Genomic DNA, 15493 nt, shown 5'->3' on the forward strand with positions numbered 1-15493 from the left:
TGAGACATAACGATACCCACTGCAATGGTGATGAGTGTGAAAGGAATGGCTTGCTCATTGTAGGGGTGCTTTACAGTGTTGGTGTGGGGTGGTGCCAACCTGGCGCATCATGTGGCAGCCATATGGGTATACAGCATAAAGTTAACTAAATCTGGCCATGATGAGGCCGTCCCTGGCCTCCCGGGCAGCAATGTGCTCAGGTGCTGATGGTCTCTGTCCGGTACAGCATCAGGTGATTGCGAAGAAGGTTGGTGTTCTTGGTGCTGCTGGTGTTGGGGTTCATCGTGGTCTGATTCTGAGGACCAAAGTGAGACAATATGAATGGCACCCATGCTGATGGAATAGATGGCAGGTGAAGTACAGATGACGGAAGCATTCTGTCAATGGAGAGTTCTTCCAATGAGGTGAGACTGGATGGAGACTTTGCTGGAAAGACTTGCAGCCTGCAGAATCTGTGCTGAAATGGACTGAGCAACAGCTTCTGGCTGAGAAAAGTGATCATCTGTCAGGTGGGAGCTTTTACTGTACATTTGATGCGGTCAAGTAATCGGCTGGAGCAATGGATATGGAACCCCCGCATCCGGTTGACAGACGTGCTTCCCAAGCAGTGTGGTTGCTGTGGCCATACTTTTTAACATTAACTGCAAGTTTAAAAAAGCCTGTTAAGGGTCTGACAACTAGCTGTTAATCATCTCAATTGGGTCGCCTGCCGGTTGGGTCGGCTCCGCGATAACAATCGCGCCTGGGGGAAAGGCGCACGGGATAACAGCGGGTTCCCGACACACTGCCAAAAAATAACAACTTTCCCACCCGACCCACCACCGATCGCGCCTGCTACCACCCCGAAAAGTTACAGCCTATGTATGGGCAGAGCATGTAGTCATTATTCCCTCCGCCCAGCTAAACAGCAAAAATCAGCCATAGTAGTGGTGCAGACATAACCTTTTAAAAAGAAATGCCTAATGTAAATGCAGCTGCCAACAATGTTAAAATGAGACCTAGTTAATCTAAAAATTAATTACAAAGTGATTTTTTTTTTCCTGGCAATAATGAGGGAAAAAAAAGCAAGACTTCTAATTATACAAATTCATCACAAACTGATTTGAGATCTGTAATCTTTAGTTATGCCAGATTCAGGCAGAATGTTCATGTAGACCTGCATAGACATCATTTGAATATGGATGCAAATACATAGTGATTTTTCCAATTCCAAAATATGCAATCACAGGGATTTCACTATCTTTTGAAACTTAAAAAAAAAAAATTGGTCTAGATAGCTAGAGATGGGCATTGAAGTTTTATATTTTTGAGGATTTCTTGGTTTGAACTTTGGATCAAGGGTACCATTCCCAATTTCTGTATAAATATAGTAAAAGTATTGTTCTGTGATGAAGTAATTTCATTGTGAATGGCACACAGAATGGCTGTGTAATTAACATAACATAATATTGGCATGTTAGGCTTTCAGCTACAAAATGTATGGATAAAAATTAATATTCAAAGCACATATTACTGATATGAATTATTTGTTGTCCATTCCACACTACACTAGTTTAAAGGCACAATTTGAGTGGAAGCTAAATTTAGATCTGCAGAAGGTGCTATGGGATCTATTGTTCCTTGGTTGTTGAGAGAAAAGTTAGCTGTTGCAGAGTATCCTTCACTCCAAGCCATGTACAGGAAACTCTCGATTTACCGGCACCTAAATAACCGGAAATCTGTTAACCGGCAAAATTCAGGAGTAGGTTCAGGTAAGTTTTACTTCATATTAGTGGCCGTTCCTGGATCTGTGGCCATGTAACTGGGGTTCCTGCACCTGTTGCTAAGCAACAGGGAAGCCTGGATCTGTTGCTGTGTACGGGCTCTCGTACCTTTTACTATACCTCTCTGTAATCCGGACTTTTTGATAAACCGGCACCACGCCGGTCCCATCGGTGCCGGATAAAAAAAGAGTTTCCTGTAGTAGCAAATGCAGTTGCTAAGCTCGGAAGATAATTGATGGAAGAACTGAAGGCAGCCAGTACAAAGTAAAAAAAACATATAAATAATATTGACCAAAGAATGAAAAAGACTCAAATATGCTTCAATTTTAAAAGAAAATTTGCTGCTGTTAAAATGATTGAACCAAAAAAGCTCAATTTGCTTATCAGGATATTGAGAGATCTCTCTTGCATTGCACAGGGAATTGCCAGGTGGTTGAAGGAATACCTGCAACACTGAGGCCTCATAAATTAAGAATTAATCTGTGACCTTTTAATGTGGTTAATATTGGCAATGTTATAAAAATGAGGCATTTTTTTGTAAGTTTTAGCTTGGTATTGGCAACCTTTAATTCAAGTCCAAGTATATAAGGAATTTATAACCTAAGCACACTCACCCAAATGATGTCCGAGCCTAACTCGATTTGGTGTTTCAGTAGCTAGTCTGTTGTCTCATGGTGTTTTGCTGGAGGAAGGAGCTGAGCCATCACTTGAAACACAAGCATGCTGTGTGATTTTGTTCAAGCAAGAGTCTGGCACCTTTGGAATTTAATCTATTGTTACGCAGTACCAAAAGAAAGTGAATTTTGAAACAATATTAAAATAACCTTTCAGAAATCACAGCTCAGTGAAGTACGCATCTGTGCATCTTTGTCAGATGCAATGAGACATTAAACTGAGACCCAGGCTGCCCCCTCGTGGATGTAAAAGATCCCATGGCACTACCCAAAGAAGAGGTGTCCTGGCTAGCATATATCCCTCAAACACCATCACTTAAAAAGCTGAATATCTCGTTATTATCTCATTGCTGTTAGTGGGACCTTGCTCTGCACAAGTTAGCTGCTGCATTTCCCGACATTACAAAAGTGATTACACTTCAAAAGTACTTCTTAAAGCGCTTCACAGTCAATGGAGGTCCTAAGGTCATGAAAGACACTATATAAATGCAAGTTCTTTCTTCGAGGGTTTTTTACATTTTTGAAACTTTAAGAATTCTAAAATATCTTCCCTTTCATCAAGCACTTGCGTATTTAAAATTTAGAATAGTTCCCCATGGTACTGCATACCATGGTTTAAGTTTAAGAAAAATCCCCAAGATGTCCAAATCGTTGGCTGTTACTTTGGGACACAATCACCATATCTATTGACATTTCTGAAAGTGTGCTATGGTCTTTTTATCCTCTTCCATGCCCTGAACTCCATGGGCTAAAAATTCGGTGGCGCTGCGTTTGGGGCGCCAAGCTCGCCTGGGCGCCGGAAGTCCCACCCCAGAAGTAGCCGGGAGCGCCAGCCCGATATTCAGTTTGAACGCCCCAAGAGGGACGCGGGGCGCTGCTCGAGGCACCCCGCATCCCTCTTGGGGCGCTGAAACTGAATATTGCAGCGCAATGTGTCGCAGCGCCACATGCTGCGGCATGGCGCGCTGCGGTACTGCAGGCCTTCCTCCCCTTAAAGGGGAGGGGCCTGCACTAGCACGATCACCGATCGCGAGTGCCGGGCACTCGGGACACAGCCGGCACTGCCCGGGGGGAACAGGAGGCCGGGGAGGGTGGCGCGAGGAGGTGCTGGCAGGCGGCCACTGAAAAAAATGGCCGCCCCGCACCTCCCCTTTAATTTTTGCCAGTACCGCCACAGGTAGGCCCCCTGAACCGGTCACGATTTGCAACCGGCGCTAAGGGGTTGGGGGGGGGCGCGACCCAATATCGCGTTCGGGGCGCTGCGCACACCGATGACATCATCGGTGGCGGTGCAGCGCTACAGGCTAACGCCGCCATTAGCGCCTCGCTAAATTTCGCAGGAGGCGTGGCCAGTGGCGCTAAAGCCATTGAGTGCCCTCTTTAGGCGCTAACTGGTGCCGCAGCCCACTGAATTTCTAGGCCCATGTGTTTTGAAACATTCCATCTTGTGTATAGAGCCACAGAAGTGTATAGAATTAAAGGGGACCATTCAGCCCACGTGTCTGTACCAGCTTTGTGTTGGAGCAATCCAGAACGAATCTGCTTTCCCTATACCTCTGTACAGAACCAGGTATGTTTACAGTACAGAAGAAAAATATTATCCATCTGTTGTAAAGGTGGGTTTAAACTATTCCAGATTAATTAAATAAATTAGCCTGTTTCATTTTTAAAAATTCGTTCCTGGGATGTGGGAGTCGCTGGCAAGGCCAGCATTTATTGCCCTTGAGAAAGTGGTGGTGAGCCGCCGCCTTGTACTGCTGCAGTCCGTGTGGTGAAGATACCCCCACAGTGCTGATAGGGAAGTTCAGGATTTTGACCCAGACATAGTGTGCAGATTCCAATATTCATCAACATGTGTTTTTGTTAAAACCCTTAAACCTGTGAAATGATCACTTTAGTGGCTCTTGATGGTCCATTAGAAGGTGCCAACCCTTTCATTGCATTGTGTGACGAGGTTAAAGATGACTTTCATCAGTGCTTTGGCAAACTGCTGGTGCTTGGAATAGGAGCTGATGCAAGGGAAATTGAAATAAGTAACTCGAGAATCTGGCTTCATGTGTCCAGTTATGACGAGTGAACTGCGTAGCAAGGAATTGTATCAAGTGTAAAGCAGATTATTGGCTTGGTTTAATTAACCATCTGCTCTTTTAAGGGGGCACAAAATGGCCAACATGCAGAAGTGTGTATCTCTGTAATATGTGATTTTTGTTATTTATGTGAACTAAGTTATTAATGGGCTTAAGTTTATCTTTTCTGTAGACTTTCTTCAGAGTGTTTTTTTTGCTGCCTTATTTTTTCACTTAAGTTTTCTATTTTTTTTCACCCTTCACCTCCCCTCCTGAATGTATTAGTTCCTTGCAAGGCTTCAGCTTTCATGGTGCAGGTAGTCTTTTATTACTTTGGCTATACAGCCATTGAGCTTTGACAGTAAATGCTGGCCGGTCACATGGCTGGGGGGGGGGAGGTGTGGTGGTGGCAGGGGGGGCAGGTATGCCGTCACTGGAGAGCAGTCCTGTGCTCGCCAGACATCTTAAGTGCACTTTCAACAGAAGATGCTGGATAGCAATCAGACAGTTTTCTCCTCCTGAATGCCAGAGTACTGACAACTGTATCACCCCTACTGCTGCCCTCGCAGAAATCGGTTGCTCCAGAACAGTCCAGGGATTGATCCAGGCACCTTGCTGGTCTGCATGGCTCCGTGAACGTCCTGAGCTATCGGCGATTCCTGCACCTGTTTATTTTTGATTGTGTTTTACACGACTGATGCGGCATTGTGATTTAGCAATGTCAGCCTTGTTTCTGTGGTAGCACTCTAGCCTCTGAGTCAGAAGGTTCGAGCTCCACTGCAGAGACTTGAGCGCATAAGTACTTCATTGGCTGGCAAGTCCTGAGAATGTGAAAGATGCTATATAAATGCAAGTTTGTTCTTTAATGTACATGCCAAAGGTTCTCCTTTCTATTCAGTGATTGTTGAACTATCCAAAAAATCCCAGTTTAAATTCTGTCTAATCCTGATAGGAAAGTTTTTTTTTTACTGTTCATTGTTCTCCTGCTGTAAAATAGTGTGGTTATTCAGTTTACAGTTCTTAGTCTGCTTAATATTTTTCAAAACTTTAATTTCATTTTAATTTAAGATAACTTTTTTTGCTTTCAAAAGTTGCCAGTTTATGCACTTCAGGCAAAACATGTTTTTATTTTTCATTCCTCTGAATTGATGCTTCAGGTTTGTCTGGTCATCGTTGGCATCTAGGTGACAGTTTCAAGATCTGTTCTGAATATAATAAATCCTTCCCATTGTCCAATTGTTTGTATTATTTTCTGATGCTTGATGATCAGAGATATTTCCTTTTGATAGCATAGTTGTCAGCGTATCTTACAGTGCTCCTAACTTTTGATTATTTAAACAGCTTTGGCATCCAAGAGATGTTATACCTGAAATGCTTACAGTGCCAAATGGAAGAATGTTGTCCACTAGTTGAGAGACCGTGACTGTAACGCAGTTATGTTGAACTGCAATATGCCAGCTCTCTTGTCATGCTTGCAGTTGCTGTAAGATCAGGGACTTTCACGTGGTCAGCTCATCATCTGTTGACAAATCTGACTGGAGAAATTCATCTGGTGTTATCGTATTCTAATTCACGAAAGTGCTCTTGAGAGGATGGCGAGAACGTTGGAAGGGTGAATGGGGGGCACTACTGAAATGTCTAAGGGACTAAGGAACCTGCTCCTGAAAGCGAAAGACAAATATAGTACATACCTGTCCAATATGTAATAAAAACAGAAAATGCTGCAAGTACTCCAGTCAGGCAGCATCTGTGAGAGAGAAAAAAACTTAATGTTTCAGGTCGATGACCTTTCGTCAGAACTGGAAAAAGTTAAAGATATAACAGATTTTAAGCAAGTACAGAGGGAGGGGAGGAAAGAACAAAAAGGAAGGCCTGTGATAGGGTGGAAAGCAGGAGAGATTAAATGACAAAAGGGATGATGGTGCAAGGCGAAAGGAGATAGTAATGGGACAAGTAAAGAAACGAAAGATGGGTCTACAGGAGGGGGAAATGGGAATAGCGGAATCATCAACAGCTGCCGTCTGGAAAAAATCGGGGCAGAGGTTATGATTTGAAATTGTTGAACTCAATGTTGAGTCATGACGGTTGCAAAGTGCCTAATAGAAAGATGAGGTGCTGTTCCTCGAGCTTCCGTTGAGCTTCATTAGAACAGTGTAGGAGGTCGGAGTGGGAGTGGGGCGGAGAATTAAAATGGCAGGCAACCGGAAGCTCAGGATCACACTTGCAGACTGAACGGAGGTGTTCTGCAAAGCGAACACCCGAATCTGCCAACATGTAACCTTGAAAGGGGAGGTAAGAGTGATGGCCCTTGTTATTAAGGCAGCATTTGACCGAGTATGGCACCAAGGAGCCCCAGTAAAATTGAAGTCAATGGGGATCAGGGGGGAAAAACTCTTAACTGGCTGGAGTCATACATAGCACAAAGGAAGATGGTTGTGGTTGTTGGAGGTCAATCATCTCAGCCCCAGGACACAGCTGCAGGAGTTCCTCAGGGCAGTGTTCTAGGCCCAACCAGCTTCAGCTGCGTCATCAATGACCTTCCCTCCATCATAAGGTTAGAAGTGGGGATGTTTGCTGATGACTGCACAGTGTTTAGTTCCATTCGCAATTCCTCAGATAATAAAGCAGTCCTTGCCCACATGTAGCAAGACCTGGACAACAACACCTGCTGCAAAGTTGGAAAAATTAAAATGGCCCCGATGATGACCGGGGATCGGGCAGTAGGGGCCGAGGCGAGCGTCAAACTCCTCTGACTTCGGCAGCTTGACGCCAGGCAATTTAAGCTTCTGGGCCTCATCTGCATGCACCTAGTCAGCTGCTCACCCAAAATGGGCAGGAAGCGGCAGCTGGCTGATGGGCGAGAGCTGAATTTCAGGCAGCAGATGGGCGCGGGCTGGCACCAAAGGCATGGTCGCCGGCAACAAGGTAAATCGAGTGGAATTTCAGGAAAGGACGGGACCGCCTGTGACAGAGCAGGGTTAAACTTTCCTTGGCGGGGCCTGGACGAGCACTTATGCTTCTGGCACCACAAGGAAAGTGGAGAAAAAGAAGCAAAAAAAAAAGTTACCTGTTTAGGGCTCTTTTGCCCCCAGCTCCTCTTACTGCTATCTTCACCTGGTGGAATACTATGTTGGCTTCCCTGCTCTGCCCACCAATTAAAATTGCATTTGGGACCCAGTGAGGCCATTGGACCTCAATCTACATATTTCAAGAAGGACCCCGCTGGCATCAGGCAGGTGTTCTTGCCGCCTACTCGGGAGCAAATTAAAATTCGCAATTGGGGGAGGAAGGCTTAGGTGGAAATTGTAGTAGAGATAGTAGTTCAAAAACAAACGAAAGGGAAGAGAGTGAAGTAACAGTCAGAAATTGTGCTTTAGGCACTATATGTAGAGGAAAAACTAAAAGATGTAGTGATTAAACCAGGAGCGAGAAATAAGAAACGTGAGTAAATCATTAGAGCTGAAGGACAGGCTCGGGCGTGTGGCCCAAATAAGCATTCTTTATACAAACACACGGAGTTTAAGGAATTAATTGAATGAACTGCAGGTGCAAATTCAAATTGGAGGGTATGACATGGCAGCCATTACTGAGATATGGCTGCAAGAGGGTCAGGACTGGGAACTAAATATACCAGGTTATAAGGTCTACAGGAAAGATGGGGGAAATGGCAGAGGGGGAGGAATAGCCTTAGTGATTTAAGGATGAAATCACTTCAATGATAAGAGAGGATATAAAAAGAGATAAGCAGGCAGTGGGACTTTATGGGTAGAATTAAGAAATAGGAAAGGATTTAAGACTGTTGTGGGAGTTGTGTATAGGCCCCTTGGTAGCAGCTGTGAAGTGCTAGATTGTATAACTGCATGTAGCAAAGGCAGAGTGGTTTTAATGGAGGATTTTAACTTTCATCGATTGGGATAAGCTGTCAGAAAGGTAGTGAATTTCTTGAGTGTATCCGTGATAGTTTTCTACAACAATATGTCCTAGCGGCAACAAGGGGGAAAGCCATATTAGATTTAGTAATGAGCTAGATTTAGTTAACAGCCTAACTGTACGTGAGCATTTAACCAATAGCGATCATAGCATGATCGAGTTCAACGTAGTGTTTGAAAGGGACAAATGCGAAACAGCTACTAAGATTCTAGATTTGTGTAAGGCTGACTTCAACAGGATGAGGCAGAAACTGTCCACAGTAAACTGAGCAAATCTGTTAATGGGTAAAACAACAGAAGATCAATGGGAGTTGTTCAAAAAAGAATTTAACGTGAAACAGAGCTAGTTTATACCCCTGAGGGGCAACAGTTCTGCTTGCCAATAAAAGCAGCCATGAACGACTAGAGGTAAGGGACAGCAAAAATGCAAAACAAAGCACAGATCCTGGCGAATGGGAAAGATACAAAGAACAGCAAAGGGTCACAAAACAGCAAGAGCTACAAAAAGGAGTATGGCAAGAAACTTGCAAGGGATATCAAAATCAATACAAAGAATTTTTACAATTACATTAGGAAAAAGAGGGTAGCCGGGTGCAATGTTGGCCCCTTAAAAACTAAAAGCGGTGATATTGTCAATGATAAGGAAATGGCGGACGTGTTGAATAATTACTTTGCGTCAGTATTTACAGTAGAAGAAGAGGATAGCATGCCGGAAATCCCAAGGAAACTAATATTGAATCAGGGACAGGGACTCAATAAAATTAACGTAAGTAAAGTAACAGTAATGAAGAAAATAATGGCACTAAAGAGTGACAAATGCCCAGGACCAGATGGTTTCCTTCCCAGAGTTTTAAAGGAAGTAGGTGAGCACATTGCAGATGCCCCAACTATAATCTTCCAAAGTTCTCTAGATTCAGGAACCGCTCCTTTAGATTAGAAAATTGTGTATGTCACTCCACTATTTAAGAATGGCGAGAGAGGGAAACCAGGGGATTATAGACCAGTTAGCCTAACATTTGTTGTCAGGAAATTGCTAGAGTCTATAATTAAGGATAGGGTGACTGAACACCTCATTTTCAGTTGATCAGAGAGAGCCAGCATGGATTTGTGAAAGCAGGTCATGCCTGACAAACCTGATTGAATTTTTTGAGGAGGTGACTAAAGTAGTGGACAGGGGAATGTCTATGGATGTTATTTATGTGGACTTTGCGAAGGCATTTGATAAAATCCCACATAAGAGACTGTTAATTAAGGTAGAAGTCCACGGAAGTGAGGGCAAATTATTGACCTGGTTAGGAAGTTGACTGAGCGGCAGGAGACAGAGAGTTGGGATAATGGGTCGGTACTCAAATTGGCAGGACGTGACTAGTAGTGTCCCACAGGAATCTCTGTTGGGACTGCAACTAGTCACAGTATTTATTAACGACTTAGATGATGGCATAGAAAGTCATATATCCAAATTTGCCGATGACCCAAAGATAGGCGACATTGTAGGCAGTGTAGGTGAAAGCATAAAATTACAAAGGGATATTGATAGATTAAGTGAATGGGCAAACTGTGGCAAATGGATTTCAATGTAAGCAAATGTGAGGGCATCCACTTTGGACTTAAAAAGGATAGAACAGGATATTTTCTCAATGGTGAAAACCTAAAAACAGTGGAGGTCCAAAGAGACTGGGGAGTCCAGGGACATAGATCATTAAAATGTCATGAACAGATACAAAAAATAATCAAAAATACGAATGGAACGTTGGCCTTTATATCTAGACTAGAAGACGAGAATACAAGGGGGTAGAAGTTATGCTACAGCTATACAAAACCCAGGTTAGAGCACACCTTGAGTACTGTGAGCAGTCCTGGGTACCACACCGTAGGAAGGATATATTGGCCTTGGAGGGAGTGCAGCGCAGGTTTACCAGAATTTCAAGGGTTAAGTTACAAGGAGAGATTGCAAAGTAGGATTGTATTCCCTAGAATTTAGAAGGTTAAGGGGTGATCTGATCGAAGTTTTCAAGCTACTAAGGAGAACAGATAGGGTAGATAGAGAGGAACTATTTTCACTGGTTGAAAAATTAGAGCCAGACCTTTCAGGAATGAAATTAGGAAACACTTCTACACACACAGGGTGGTAGAAGGTTGGAACTCTCTTCCGCAAACTGCAATTGATGCTAGTTCAATTGTTAATTTTAAATCTGTGATTGATGGCTTTTTGTTAACCAAAGGTATTCAGGGATATGGGCCAAAGGTGGGTATATGTAGTTAGGTCGCAGATCAGCCATGATCTCATGAATGGTGGAACAGGCTCAAGGAGCTTAATGGCCTATTCCTGTTCCTATGTTTTTCCTAACTCAAGGCAGTGGGATCCATGCGGGATGTCATCTGGTAAGGAACCCGGCCAATTCTAATTGCCAGCCCACCTGGTTTCCACTCAGCAGGCAAGAGGTAGGTTTTAAGGAGCATCTTATAGGAGGAAAGAGAGGCGGAGAGGTTTAGGCAGGGAATTCCAGAGCTTAGGGCCTAGGCAACAGAAGGCACGGCCACCAATGGTTGAGCAATTATAATCAGGGATGCTCAAAGGGCAGAATTAGAGGAATGCAGATTTCTCTCGGGTTGTGGGGCTGGAGGAGATTACAGAGATGGGGAGGGGCGAGGCCATGGAGGGATTTGAAAATGAGGATAAGAATTTTGAAGTTGAGGCGTTGCTTAACCAGGAGTCAAAGTAGGTCAGTGAGCATGGGGTGATGGATGAACGGGACTTGGCTGCCCGTGTCCTAACTCGTACCGAGTTTTGGATGGACTCAAATTATGTAGGCTAGAATGTGGGAGGCCAGCCAGGAGTGCATTGGAATAGTCAAGTCTAGAGGTAACAAAGGCATGGATGAGGGTTTCGGCAGCGGATGAGCTGAGGCAAGGGCGGAGATGGGCAATATTACGGAGATGGAAATAGGCAGTCTTAGTTATGCCGCAGATATGTGGTCGGAAGCTCATTTCAAGGTCAAATACGACACCAAGGTTGCGACAGTGTTATGCAACCTCAGACAGATGTTAGGGAGAGGGATGGAGTCAGTGGCTAGGGAACGGAGTTTGTGGTGGGGACTGAAAACAGCGGCTTTGGTCTTCCTAATATTTAATTGGAGAAAATTTCTGCTCATCCAGAACTGGATGCCTGGCAAGCAGTCTGACAATTTAGAGACCGTGGAGGGGGTCGAGAGAAGTGGTAGTGAGGTAGAACTGGGTGTCGTCGGCGTACTTGTGAAAACTGATGCTGTGTTTTCGGATGATGTCGCCAAGGGACAGCAGGTAGATGAGAAATAGGAGCGGGCCAAGGATAGATCCTTGGGGGGGGGGGGGGGGGGAACACGAGGCAACGACAAGAAAGCAGGAAGAGAAGCCATTGCAGGTGATTCTCTGGCTATGATTAGATAGATAAGAATGGAACCAGGCGAGTGCAGTCCCACCCAGCTAGATGATGGGGGAGAGACGTTGGAGAAGGATGGAGTGGTCAACCGTATCAAAGGCTACAGACAAGTCCAGAAGGACGAGGAGGAATAGGTTGCCTTTGTCACAGTCAGTAAGGTTGTCATTTGTGACTTTGATGAGATCTGTTTCGGCACTGTGGCAGGGGCGGAAACCTGATGGGAGGGATTCAAACCTGGAGTTGCGGGAAAGATGGGCACGGTTTTAGGAGGCAACAACACGTTCAAGGACTTGAGAGGAAAAGGAGGTTGGAGATTGGGCGGTAGTTTGCGAGGACGGAGGGGTCAAGGGTTGGTTTTTTGAGGCGAGGGGTGATGACGGCAGATTTGAGGAGAGAGAACTGTTAACAATGTTAGCTAACATGGGAGCCAGAAAAGGAAGTTGGGTGGTCAGCAGTTTGGTGGGAATAGAGTCGAGGGAGCAGAAAGTGGGTCCCATGGACAAAATAGTGCGGCAAGGCCATGAGGGAAGATTGGAGAGAGACTGGAGAAAGATGTGAGTTCAGGGCTCCGACAGGGGGGATCCTTAGAGGAAGTTTGGCCTGGTGGGCTAGGGGAAGGAAGGGAAGTGGCAGAGGCAACTGAAGTGATGGTCTCAATCTTAGAGACAAAGAAGTCCACAAGCTCCTCTCACTTGTTGCAGGTGAGGGTGGAGGAGGCAGGGGAGAGGGGTTTAAGAAGACGGTTAGCAGTGGAGAATAGAAGCCGGGGTTTATCTTTGCATTCCAGAATAATTCTGGAATAGTGAACAATTTTGGCAGATGAGAGCAGGACCCGATGATGCTTTGTGGTCCAGCCAGGTCTGGCAGTGAATCGCTAAGCCAGTTGTCCACCATATCCGTTCAAGTCTGCATCCCTTGGACTTAAGGGAGCAAAGATGAGGGTCGTACCAGGGGGAATGGCCAGGGTGAGAGAGAGTAATTGTTTTAGTAGGAACTAGGGCATCAAACGTGTGATTGAGTAGATCGGTAGCTGCAGAAATGTCATGGTGAATGGAGGGCCAAAGGTTGGACAGTTGGGATTTCGTAAATGCAGTTGTAAGAGAGTTGGGAGAGAGTGTTTTCTAGGGATGGACACAGAAGATAGGGGCTGGGAGGGCAGTGGAGGGGTGGGTGGTGGTGGTAAAGTGGGATGTGGGTGGAGAGCGATACGAGGAAGTGGTCAGAGATGGCCTTATCTGCGATTGACATGGAGTAACGAGGCCACGAGAGATGGCAAGGTTAAGGGGATGGCCGTGAATATGGGTTGGGGAGTTTACATGGCGGTTAGGAGGCTAGTGAACTCAGGAGAGAGAGCATGATGAATTGAGATGGAGGTTGAAATCAGAGGATGTGGAGGCTGAGGGAGGAAAACTGAAAATATCTCGGTAATATTTTTATGGCACTTGAGTGGGCGATAGAGAACGAGAATTTTACATGAGGTGAGAGGGATGGAATAAGGTGAGATGCTTAAAGGAGAAAGTGCCGGAGGAGTAGGGGGGACAGACCAAAGTGTGATTTGGTGATGAGAGCCACACCGTCACCACAGCGGTCTGAACGGTGCAAGCGGTGGAAGGTGTAGCCAGGTGGGGAGGCTTCATTTAAAGGTAAGGTGTCATCACCCCTCAGCCAAGTTTCCCTCAGGGTCATGATGGCGATGCAATCATCCACGATAAGCTCATTGATGGCAAGGGCCTTGTTTACAAGTGAACGGACATTCTGGAGGGAGATGTGGAGAGGGTCGGTTATGGCTGACCCACTGCCAGCATCCACAGGGTCAGCGCTGGGAGGAGTGAGTTGGATGGGGAGATTAGCCCCCTTTGGACACGCTGAGTGGGAAGGTCGGTGAGAGAGTAGGACAGTTGGGGTTGCTGCTCGTAAGGAAGCAGCGACGAGTGCCTCGATTTGGGCCCTTCGTAGGATGCCATTGGAGGCACAAAGGGAAGCTGTAGGCTTATCTAAGAGGGAGTCAAGACTGGGACAGCGGCAAGAGAGTAGGAAGGTCAAAGAGTAATGAAGGATTGGGGTAGGGATTTGGGAGGGTAGAGTATTCGAAAGAGGAGAGCTGAAAGGAGGCATGACGACAGGAGAGACCGGTCAGGCAGGGATAGAGAGAAAGGAAAATGGAGGAGAAAGAAGTGGAAAAAGAAATGAACGGCTCTGGTCCAGAGCGGCAGCCAAAGTGCACACGCGAATGGACACAGTAAAAAGCTCAGGTTACACTGGCCTGGTTATGTAGTAATTAATGGTTCCTGGTAGCAGGAAATAGGTTGGAGACAATAGTAGGGCGACCAGGGTTAAAGTCAGAGGTCCCATGGAGGGACAAAGCCGACATAAGCAGGATGGAGCCGGCAGGCAGCATCGACGGAACCGCTGTCCAAATTCAGAGGCAGGTGTAGCAGGCGAGTGAATAGAGTCAGAGTCATACAGCACAGAAAGAGGTCCTTCAGCCCATCGTGTCCGCGCCGACCATCAGGCCTTGACTATTCTAATCCCATTTTCCAGCACTTGGTCCGTAGTCTTGTATGCTATGGCGTTTCAAGTGCTCATCTAAATGCTTCTTGAATGTTGTGAGGGCTCCTGCCTCTACCACCCTTTCAGGCAGTGAGTTCCAGATTCCAACCATCCTCTGGGTGAAAAAGTTTTTCCTCAAATCCCCTCTAAACCTCCTGCCCCTTACCTTGAAACTATGACCCCCTCTACTAGGGGGAAAAGTTCCTTTCTATCTACCCTATCTATGCCCCTCATAATTTTGTACACCTCAATCGGGTCCCCCCTCAGCCTTCTCTGCTCTAAGGAAAACAACCCCAGCCTGTCCAGTCTCTCTTCATAGCTGAAGCGCTCCAGCCCAGGTAACATCCTGGTGAATCTCCTCTGCACCCTCTCCAACGCAATCACATCCCTCCTATAGTGTGGTGACCAGAACTGCACACAGTATTCCAGCTGTGGCCTAACTAACGTTTTGTACAGCTCCATCATAACCTCCCTGCTCTAATATTCTATGCCTCGGCTAATGAAGGCAAGTATCCCATATGCTTTTTTAACCACCTTATCTACCTGTCCTCCTGCCTTCAGGGATCTATGTACATGCACACCATGGTTCCTCTGTCCTTCTTAGGATCCTACCATTCATTGTGTATTCCCTTGCCTTGTTTGTCCTCCCAAAATGCATCACCTCACACTTTTCAAGGTTAAATTCCATTTGCCACTGTTCTGCCCATCTAGCCATTCTGTCTATATCGTCCTGTAGCCTGAGGCTTCCCTCCTCGCTATTTACCATTCCACCAATTTTCGTGTCATCTGCGAACTTACTGATCATACCTCCTACATTCATATCTAAATCATTAATGTACACTACAAACAGCAAAGGACCCAGCGCCGATCCCTGCGGTACACCACTGGACACAGGCTTCCAGTCACAAATACAACCTTCGACCATCACCCTTTGCCTCCTGCCACTAATCCAATTTTGGATCCAATGTGCCAAATTGCCCTGGATCCCATGGGCTCTTACCTTCTTGACCAGTCTCCCATGTGGGACTTTGTCAAAAGCCTTACTGAAGCCCATGTAGACTACATCAACTGCACTACCCTCATCCACACACCT

At 45.7% G+C, this 15493-nt stretch overlaps 1 protein-coding gene across 17 annotated transcripts in view; it reads left to right on the forward strand.

The window, feature by feature from the left end:
• tnrc6c1 (trinucleotide repeat containing adaptor 6C1) overlaps positions 1 to 15493 on the forward strand; it is a 672712-nt gene that overhangs the window by 592162 nt on the left and 65057 nt on the right. The window lies entirely within an intron of this gene.

Source organism: Somniosus microcephalus, chromosome 21 (genome assembly GCF_052327205.1).
Source record: "Somniosus microcephalus isolate GS21.2 chromosome 21, FLI_Smic_1.0, whole genome shotgun sequence".
NCBI classification, from domain to species: Eukaryota; Metazoa; Chordata; class Chondrichthyes; order Squaliformes; family Somniosidae; genus Somniosus; species Somniosus microcephalus.